The sequence below is a fragment of the Zea mays genome, chromosome 8 (assembly GCF_902167145.1).
Source record: "Zea mays cultivar B73 chromosome 8, Zm-B73-REFERENCE-NAM-5.0, whole genome shotgun sequence".
Taxonomy (NCBI): domain Eukaryota; kingdom Viridiplantae; phylum Streptophyta; class Magnoliopsida; order Poales; family Poaceae; genus Zea; species Zea mays.
In genome coordinates this window covers 76,828,883-76,840,347 of record NC_050103.1, presented here as the reverse complement: position 1 = coordinate 76,840,347, position 11,465 = coordinate 76,828,883, and positions in this window count along the sequence as shown.

Below are 11,465 nucleotides of genomic sequence, written 5' to 3'. Positions count from 1 at the left end.
CCACCGACACTTAGCACCATCCACAGCAACACACTTCTATTTTCGGTTCTTCCTCCTGCTGGGGAACCACCTTTGCACAAAAGTAGCAAAGCTCTATAGGCTCTTCACCTAAAACAACATGGGACAAAGCCCTGAGTACGAAGTGTACTTTCGCAAGTCTTACCTGACTAAGGAAAAAGACTGTCAAGGATATGCTGGATTTAGGAATCAAGGAGAGGCTCTTAGCAAGAATCAACTTAGATACTTTTGCAGAAATAGCTTACTAAAGTGAGTCCTTACTTTCAATATTTTAACGCCAGATTAAATATTAATAGACTCTAGTTGCACCTAGTCTAATTTCACCATCTCATCAATACAACATCATTTTTACTCATAATATTTACATCCTGACTTAGGTTGTAGGTCGGAGATCAAGTCTCCACTCTCCGAGGATATAACGGTGATCTGAATCGATTTACTCAGCTGAGGATCTCTAACCACACGACATATGTAGCACTTAACCCTTGCATATGTCAACCGTTCCCACAGATCCTCCACAACGTGAACCGGTCCGCGCTACTTGGGAGCACAGTACTCCTCCATCCAACCTCTAGCCAGGAGGGTACACGCTACTCCCACCATCTCCCACGCCCAGTGCGCGTTTGTCTTTTCACGTATGGAATAGCCGGGTTCAAGCTTACCTTGTCCCATATCCAGGGCATGTGGCCAGTTAAGATAGTCCTTGATCATACAGGCCTATATATGCATCTAATCCTTAATTAACCTGGGTGGAGCATCACCTGTTCCTAACCCAAGTCTCGAGTTAAGTACTTCCACCCTTAGGATTGTTTTGTGTTCCTAAGGATGAAAAGAGCATAACTTTGCAGTAAGATCCCACCATGCTCCCAATAAAAACATTCTTGCAGGTAGAAGCCATCCTTCCTCAGGATAAACCTGAGAAAGGCATAAGTGCAAAGGACAAACTCTATCTGCTTATAAGCAGGGCTAAGCATTTTTTTGTAAATCATATTTTGATACTTCACGAGAAGTATCTATAAAAGGAATGGATTTTAAGGTAGCCAATGCATCAAAGGGTTTCCAAGCAACTCCTATAAACCTAATGCACATTTCACTAGACTTAAAGTGTGTAAATATCATTTAAAAACACAAGGAAGGGGTTGCATGCACCGGGCTTGCCTGGGTAACACTAGGTTAGTGTTTGTTAGGTGGCGACCACTTGGCGATCAGCCTTTGTTTTGACACTTGTTCCGTTTGCCCTTCCGGTTGGTCCGACTGACGACATTGTTGTACGAAGAAGACCACTCCTTGCACCATCTTGAGGTCAACTTAGTTCTGGTTCTCCGCATCACGTAGTTAATTCACGTACTTGAATGAAATGCATTATGCACATGAATGCATAGCACTGAATTCACTGCACAACTAAAATTCCTCGCATGAAATGCCGATAGCGCCTACCAGCAAACCACTAAAATTACTAAGCAAATAAATCTAGCTTACCAGCATCAAATGTGACTCAATACTTGTGAGAACGTTGATAAATTCTGGTTTGGGCTTGTCGTCGAACATCTGACGGGTGTTGAGATCTTCCGCCCACATGACCCAGATGGGGCTGATCATGAGGAGGCGAAACACGACGAGGCACGTATCGGAAGAGCTACTGAAATTAAAGACGACGACACGCGCCATGACGAGGCGGCATATGGCGGGGGGGGGGGAAGAAAGAAATAGGAATGGACGACGACGAGAGAACAGCATGGCTGCGTGGGACTTGGCGATAACGGCGAGCTAGAGCGTTGGTCAGCTCGACAGACACGACCAAGAAAATTGACGAGCACACACGGGGCGAGCAGCTGAGTGACGATGGCGGAGCTTGCTGGTTTAACATGGAAAGGACCAACAAAGTCAACAGCCAGTGCGACTAGATGATGGAGCGTAGTCCAGCACCATAATGACGACGGCCACCAGAAGGGCGAAGACGATGTCGAGCAGGGGAAAAACGGGTTCAACGGCTTGACGGCAAACGCGAGCACGCGCGAAACCTGATGGATGAGAGCGGGTGCACTGCAGAGACGACGAGCAGGCGCGCGAGTGCTAACGGGGACCAGGGGCAAGCATTAGTGCTGGAGTACATCAGACGACACTCGGCGAGCACGCAGTGAGGCACACAATAGCAACGACAGTCGAATCGGCAACAGAGCGTTCGCGAACTCGACGAACTCGAACACAACCACGGTCGCGTGCTGGCGCGGGTAGGACAACGGCGGCTGGCGAGCTCGTGCAAGCACAGGGAAGAACTCACGACCACAAGAACGAGCTGGGATATTCGGACTCGGCGACAACGACGAGCTGAGGGGGTGAGCTAGTGAGAGGGACACGCCACCATGGGCGAGCGCAGCGGCACGCAGGCCGAGCTGGGCGCCACGGGGATGGAGAGGGACTCGGCTGGGCGCGCGCGCAGAGCACAGGCAGATGGATATGACATAGGGACGCGCGAGGTCCGACGAGTCAGCCATGGCGACCTAGTGCGGCATCGAGGGGCAAGCACCAGGGAAGGGGTGCTGGCTGCAGCAGAGAGGGGCGGCCATGGCTGAAGGCAGAGATCCGAGCCAGGGAAGATGGAGCAGAGGAGCGCTCCATGGGAGATGGGGCGAGTTGGAGGGAGCTCTGGCCATGGAGGCTTGTCGAGGGAGGAGCGTCGTGAGGGAAGGGAGATGAGCGGTCGACGCCATGGGCGAGCTAGAGGGAGCTCCGACCAGGCGCGACCATGAAGAGCAGGGAAGGAGCGCGCGGTTGTGAGGGAGCGCCGGCCAGCAGGGCGCCGTGAGGGAGATAGAGTAGAGGGGGCGAGCAGCGGGCGCGGCCAGGGAGACGAGCGCGCGCCGGCGCTGAAGGAGAAAGACGCGGCTTGCTGGGCTAAGGCCATCGGCCAAGATAAAGGAGGCCGGAGAGCGGTGGAAAATATCCAGGAGTAAAAAAAAGATCTCCACGGCGGCGGCAGTGGATAGAGTTGAAGAGATTTTTTTCTTCAGATTTTTCCTGTTTTTGATTTTTTTTTCTCTTTTTTTGAAATTCGCAGATATTTTTGGAACCTAGAATTTTAGTGATACAAATGAGTTGAATCAAATGAGATTGATAGAAATAAATGGGACATGATTTTTTTAGTGAATACTTCGAAATTAGATGAATTTGCATCTGTTATTTATATCCAAAATTTTGGATCGGGGCAAGACGTCGTCGGAACAAATCAGAACGGTGTTAGCAACAATATTTCAGACTGTGTTCTATTTGATTTGAAATCAAATAATTTCATCCGTAGTCGACACCCGATTCCACGACAATAGATAATTTACGTGGAGAATCGAATCTCAATTATAAATTCTCGGACGCGATTTTCTCGGTTGACGAGTGGGGACAGAATTATTTACGCCGAAAACCTTAGTCGACGAGTTCTGATTAATTTGTTCAGGATAAAATCATCTCAGTGGTTCAGGCTTCCGAATTCGTATTCGCGCGAGCGATGAATTTTAAGTAATCATCGGACACACCGATTTTCGGAACAATGATGTTCCGAACATCACGAAAATTTAGGAAGATCCCGGATAAATAAAAACGATGTCGAACTCGCGATAAATGAAACAAATGCGATATTAAAATCGTGATAGTCGAAGATGTTTAAAATTTAGCATCTGTTTTATCCACTGATATTACGTGCTTAAATCCATACTTGTTGTCGAGCGGAATATAAACACCAGGGGTGTTACAGATGGGCAAATGGTAGCTTCGCTTTCAAAGCAAAGGGGCAAAATCACAAAGTTGAAAAACGAGGAGTAAAATCACCATTGCAATACTGGAGAAGAGTATAATCATAATTGCCCCTAAATTAGTTTATTGCTTCAAAATGTGATTTCAAAATTATCTTTTTCCTAGTGTAAAAAGAAAACACTCGGCAAAGAAATTCTTTGTCGAGTGCCAAAAAGAAAACGCTCGGCAAAGAAGCTCTTTGCGAATTGTTTTCTTTTACTGAGTGTTTTATGTTTGTCACTCGGCAAAGAGCTTATTTGCCAAGTGCCCAGAAAAAACACTCGACAAATTAATTGGCACACGACAAAGTGAAAGTTGCCTAGAGGGGGTGAATAGGCTACACCTACAATTCTCAATAAAATCTTCAAACTTTTATGAGAAAAAACGGTTCAACAAGTGAGACTGGTTCAACCGGTCTTGAGGCCGGTTCAACCGCAAATCACTTGTTCAACTGCGAACTTAACATAAACTGCTCAGATATATAATTAATAAATGCAGCATAATAATTGAATTAAAATTAACTAGATAGATCACATATATGAGATAATGAGGAATAAATCACACCACATTGAAGCAGAGAAGACACATGATTTTTATCGAGGTTCGGTCACACCACCAAGGTGCCCACAAAGCTAAGGGTTGGGTCTTTCTCAACCCCATTCACAAACTTGGAGATTCCCAAGGCAAGATTACAAGCACACAAGAAACAACACGTTCCAAGAACAACAAGATGGCAAGTAAGAACTATTTGCACCAACTAGAGAGAGAGAGAATGAAGAACTTGAATCAAAATCGTGCTTTAGATTGAAAACTTATCTCACACTGAAGAATCTTCCCACCGACCGAAGGGGGAACGACTTAGGGCGCGAGATCAGAGTTGAAATGCTTTGAATCAGAAGAGGACAAACGTCACAAGGGTTTGGTTCGTCGATCTTATGGTTTGGATGAGGGAAGGAAAGGTTTTTATAGCCCCCACAAATCAGTTCTGTCTGATTTTGTGCGGCTGCACAATTCTCGGTTGAACTGGCCCTGATCCCGATTGAACCGATATTTCATTAGGAACTCTCTGTAATTTCCCAGTTCAACTGGAAATTGAAATTCTTGTTGGATCTAAAATTTCTAGAGAGAACCTTGAAGAATTCTGGTTGAACTGGCATAGAACCCGGTTGAACCCGTATGCACAGGAAAAACAACTTTTGAAGTAAATAAGAAAGAGAACAAATGGTGGCTGCGAAACTTTTCAAAACAAGGATTTTGATGTGGATAAACTTAGTTGGTGCATACCATCCTTACCTTGCGAAAAGACTAAGCATGCGAAGATCCCTATTAATAAGATAGAACAATAAACTAGCTTGGGGATCTTCACTAGAAACCATCTGCAGATCTTTAAATTTCACCTCTTGGTTTTGTGTTAGCTTATTGATTTTTATGTCTGTGCATCCTTTTTCATGATTTAAAACTGGCATACACTAGGAGCAAACTCATTAATACATGTTTATTTGTTTTGACCATTACTCACTACAACCCTCAAGAGGTTGATTGCACTTACACAGAGACTCATTTTCTAGTAGTGAAGAAGGAAAAGGAAGAGTACGGGCATGTTTAGTTCTATGCCTAGGAAGCCACACCTAAGCTTAGTTAGCTACCACATTTGTGGCTTGCCTAACCCGCCTTAGTTTAGCCTATGTTTGGTTCATGTGTTTGCCTAAGATTTGGCTTGACTTTAAAAAGTGTGGCACATGCTTGGATTGTTGCCACACCTAAACTTAGGCATACATGTCAATGTGTGGCAGCTGTTTGGTTGTTCACCAAACTTCATTCACACCACATAAACTACACATGTGCATCACAAGAACACATATATAAGAATATAAGAATCTCACACCACTTTAATCACATACACATGGTAAGCTAATACAGTTCATAACAGCTCCATAACATGTTCATTACAGGTGATTAATAGGTCTAAAATAGATCTGAAACAGTCCGACGAAGTTACAATTACACACATACATACATACATACATACATTCACACACACATATGTATATATATAATGGTGCTAAACATTCAACTATGAGCAGCACCATCCATTTCCATAAGCCTTTTTTATTAGCTTAGAAGACGTGCAAAAGAATCAGGCATCACCCCATATATATCACCTAGCCACTTAGCAATATAACAAGCAACCACTTAAGGAATTCACACCAAAATAGTCAGCCATCGACACCACCCTTCCATCCACAAAGAGTACCCGGTTGATCCTAAAACAAGTGAAAAACATATTAGCTAAGTACAAGTTGAAACAATAAAAAACTAATGACATGTAAATCACCTAATCACTTCACAGTAGTGATGAATCACTCAAAAACTTGAATATCCATGACTGAAATGTTGTTTCAGCTGAAGCGGATAAGAAACCACACATGCCCTTTTGATCCTTTGATGCTATAAATGTCCCAACTATCAGTTTTTTATCAGTAGTTAATGTCATTTTTCAAGCCTTTGCCATAATTCAACATTAGAGTTCAAAGAAGGTATAACAGGTGGAGGTGGTGGTTGTTTAAGTTCATTCCACATGTCCATCAAAGTAGTGTTGATTTCATCTCCTATCTTTGCCATGCGGCTCCGTGGTCTCACATCTCTCTTGATTGGTATGAAATCTCCTCTTGGACGCTTGATTCTAGAGCTAGATGAGCTTTGCTCGATAACTTGAGATGGAATTTTAGGAGATGGTAACAGAGTCATCACCTAGGTCATCCTCGGGTTGACCATAGATGGAGACATCATTGCACATGTCATTATCATTATCATCGACACGTTGAATATCATTTAGGCAAGTAGTAGCATCCATGGCCAGAGATGGAATAGCTCCTACATTTCATTGTAGAATTTGATGTGGTTTGAAAGGAGCCTCCTTGCTCTATCTTGCATCCAGTTATAAGTTTGTTTGTAATATTCATGGACCATGCTGTGAAAATAGAATTAAATTTGAAAAACAGAATACCTTTAGTTTTTCCTTCTCTGATTCATGTCAACATGGGAACAATTGTGTCGGTGTTTGGACTAACGGTCCTAACCAACTAGTAAATGATGTCGTGTGCCTAGAATCTAGATGGTGTGCGAGTTGACACAAGCGATTTATCCTGGTTTGGGCAATGCAAGGCCCTACTTCCAGTAGAGGGGGTGAGGCTTATATTACTCGCACCAAGGTGCCTGCAGTAGGGATTACAATCACGGCAGGAGAGGGAAGTCCCCAAGTCCCTAGAACTGATTGAGGCAAGTGTCAACACCGAAAGACTTGGAGGAAAACCATTGAATGTTCGCTTGCCCCTTGGAGGAGCTACGACTGCCCTATTTATACACCTAGGAGATGTACACTATTGAACCGGGGGGCGTCGTGTTTCCAGAAGAGAAGTCTTGGCGTCCTGTGGGTGACATGAAGATGCACTCGGTTGTTGACTTGGGCTTGTTGTTTTCCCGCTGAGGGCCGAGGGTGAGGCTGAGGGGTTAGCCATACGCCCGAGCCCCTAGGGGAGGGGATGCCATATCGTAGTTGTTGTAACGGGGCTTCAGTATGGGTAAAAGCCTGCTTACGGGATGCGTCAGTGTCCCTGTGGTGGGTGACGTTGGGATTCCTTTGCTCCTTTGGGGGCTTTTATTTTGTACCGTCGTTGGTGTGATAGGTTCAATTTGATCTTTGGCCGATCTGTTGGAACCTTCAGCGTGGTTTGCGAGGGCAGCCCCTGAGCCTTTGCGTGGAGCAAAAGGACGGTCAAGAGGTGCCTTGACTTTTGATTTGTACGCCCCTTCGTCGCCTCTCCGTGAGGAGGAACACGTCATGCTACCCTCGATGGGCGACAAGCATGATGTTTCCATTGAGCTTTTATCAGGTAATCCAAGCGGGGGTCCGAGCTCCTTTCAATAAGAGTGGGCTAGTAGTCCAGAGACATGCCCTAAAAAGTACCTGCGGGTGATTCACCTGGTACCGAACCCGTTTGATGGGGTTCGAGGGCTCAATGCCTCACTACAATGGGATATCGTCATGAATAGCTCCTGGGGGTCTCGGATATGTCTCAGGGTACCTTGGGTCACAACCCGAGCTAGGGTCATGTACAGGCGTACCCACAGTCATCCCTGACTCTATGTTCTGAGGCGGTTATGAAGCCCTTCTGAGGAGCCAACCTTTGACACCCTAATCAGTAATGGGCTCGGAGCCCTGGCGTCCTGTGGCGGTTTTGTCGAACCCTGCCGAAGGCCTAACCTTCGAACCTCTGAACAGTATTTTTCCTTGCCTTTTTCCTTCCCGAGGTGGAACACCCGAGGTAGAAGATGCCTTCTTCTCGTTAATTGTGATAGGATGAAAAATGAAAGAGAGGCAGAGGGAGGAGGGCATACCTTTTGAGGTATAATGCGAAACGGCGCATAGTGCGTGTTTTCTCGGAGGGAGCATGGTCATTTGATGCGACGGGACGTCCCGACTGGTCAGCTGACCGTTTGCGGCGCGCATGCGCGCGAGATTCGAAATGATCGCTGACTGGCCGTTGCGACCCGCACCTTGGTGACTCCGCCCGTCCCTATAAATTCACCCAAGATGGGTGCTTCGGATCCTTACCTTGCCGCTTTCGCCTTCTTGCTTTACATGCCATCCTCCTCTTCCGTGCCAAGGGCTCGTCGCCTCCTTTTCGTCTCCCTATGTTGTTTCGATGGCTGAGAAGATCAACGTCCTCCCTCCCCACGACCCATGGCCCATTTCCTCTATCACCGACGAGGATTTTTGGAGGTGCTGGTGGACACCAGACTGCTCCGCCCCTGCTCCCACGGCTTACGGCCTAAGTGGTATGCATCGGGCGACGAGGAAGAGCCAGCTCCGCTAGCGGGCTATGTGGTGAACTTCACCTCGTTCCATGAGCAGGGTGTCGGAGTCCCGACGAGCCGTTTCATGCGAGCGCTGCCACACTACTACTGGGTGGAGTTGCACAACTTCAACTCGAACTCCATCACCCAGGCAGCCATCTTCACCGCCGTCTACAAAGGGTACCTAGGGATTGAAACCCCACTAGGACCTGTGGCTCCACCTCTTTCAGGCGGAAGCGTTCTCCCTCCCCATCAAGGTGAAGAAGGTGCACCATGACATCCGGGCTGGCGGTTGCACGCTCCTGCTGCGCTCAGACTGGGTGTAGTTGTATATCCTGCCACCGTCACCTTATCAAACAAGGGGTGGCAGAGCCGGTGGTTTTACCTCCGCAACGACGATGAGCAGTTGCCGGCGTTCACGCATTGCGTCGTCCTCGGAGCGGAGGAGTGATGGAGGTGGGGCCTGCCTCGGGAGCTCCAGACCCACCTGAAGCCACTGTTGGATGCCCTACGGAGGCTTCAGGATCACGGCCTCACCGCGGTCGAGGTAGTCGTCGCGTTACACCTGCGGAGGGTTCAGCCGCTGACCAAGCACCGGCTCCGCCTCGATGAGATGATGCCCAAGGCCTCCGTGGAATGTTTCCGGATGGCTTCGCTTACCCTCCCCACCGATGAACTCCTCCTGTGGGTGAAGGGAACGGTGGGGAAGGCGGATTACTCCATCGTCATGGCGATGCGCCCCGAGCAGGGCCATGTGTCCCTGGTGAGTCCTCTGTTCTTACCTCTGTTTTTGGTTTTTCCTCTTCTCGTCTTACTCCTACTATCCCTCCATAGGGGTTGCAAGGCTTTCGGATTGCCCGACCCCCGGTTCCGGAAGACACAGCTGCCAGGGAGGCGCGTCGGCTGGCAGCTGAGGAGAAGAAGAACAAGGACGAGGAGAAGAAGCGGGCCCACAAGAAGATGCTGGCCCACGATGCACTGGAGAAGCGTCGTAGGGCGCATGCGAGGGAGGGGCAACCGCTCGAAGCCTCTCCCAGCATGGAGGAAGATGACAACGACGACGATGACAGAGAGGCGATGGAAGTCTGTATGAGCTTCATCCCCGAGGCCGGGCTCTGTTCGCACCGGCCTTGGCAGGCCCCTCTAGCGGCACGGTCCCACCCATGTAGTGGCCGGCAGCGTCCCTGTCCGGGCCGTGAGCGTCAGCCGAGCCTGCCCCCGTCCCTGCTTCAGCGGAAGAGGCAGGGATCGTGGAGGAGGAAGTCGCCCCTCTCCCCTAGGATGCCTTCGTGGCGCTTGCAGGTGCGCAGGCCGAGACCCCCCAGCGACCGCCCGCGACGGGGAATACGGAGGAGTGGCCCGTCACCCCTCCCCACGTAGTCGTTCTAGGGCCCGTAGTGTCCCCGACAATCGTTCCACCCCAGGCCCCTGCCCCGGGGCCCACAGATAGAGGGCTACCACCCTGTTGTCAACGTCCATTGTGGGGCATCAGTATCTGAGGAGCCGAAGGCCGAGGACTGCCGCCGTGCCCCTCTCAGGGTAAGTTGTCGAAGCATGAAAACATATTTTCCTATGCGCGAGGTTTCTCTTTTCTGACATATCGTCTTGTTCTCAGCACCAAGCACCGAGATCGCATGTCGTCCTTCACAACCACCAAGGCAGTGAAGCGCGGTGCTGGGGCATCTGTAGGGGCTTCGTGTCACCCCCAAGACCACCCAAAAGGGCACTTAGGTGGTCTAGCCCACTCCTGGGGCTCCGGTTGAGCCCAGCACTGTCGCGTCCGAGGTGGTTCCCGCGCACCCTGCGTCACCAACAGAGGCCATCACTGTCTCCTCTAGGGAGGAGACGGAGGCGGGTGGTACTGTGTTGGGCGCGGTGTCGCCCACAATCTCTAACCTCCTTCGCACCATACCCGATACCCCTGAAGCTATGCCGAGCTCGGGGGTGGGGGTTGCCGAGGAGGCCGGTCCCTCGGAGCCACCCAGGGGGTAGTGGTGACCTCGTTTGCGCCACGCCAGACCCCTCGAGGGCGACTCGTACTTCATCTTCGACGACACCGAGGAGCGGGAGATGTGGGAGGAGCTAAGGGCGATGACCCAGGTAAGGGCGTTGCTTTCCTATGTTAGGAATTCTTTGCTCTTTACGGTGTGATGATGAGAGTTTCTCCTTTTGTAGGAGGTCACGACAAGGTCCATGGCCATGTCCATGTTCGCTCACCGCGAACGGGGCATCTGGGCCACGTTGCTTCGTTCTAACGAGCAGCTGGCGCCAAGGAGCACCGAGGTGGCAGACTTGACATCTCAGTGTGCGGGACTGAAGGAAGAGGTCCCGTCCGAGCGCGCGAAGGTGCCTCTACTGGCGGACGATGTCGCTCGCCTGAAGGAAGAGGCGGACCTGCGCGAGGAGGAGTTGCGGTAACTGAACAGAAACCTTCAGGCGGTGGTGGTGGAGCGAGACAAGTCTCGGTGTCAGGTCACCGAAGCTTCCCTCCGCGTCGACTCCCTCTCCAAGCACCTGGAGGCCGAGCGGTCCGAGGGTCGATCTTTAAAGGCCCAGATGGGAGGTACTTTGCTAAAGTCTTGTTCCATTTTTTGGTCTGATCACTTTTTTTCTAGTCACGGCTTAACGCTTTCATCCTCTTTCGAGGCCTCGAGAAGGATCTAGAGACCACTGCCTAGACCTCTCGGACGCTTAACCAGACCGTGGAGCAGAAGGTGGCTGAGCTGAAAGAGATGTCTGACGCGTTAATAGAGTTCCTCCATGACCTCGACATGGTGGACGTCCCCTAGGGCAGGCCCCTGTGGAGC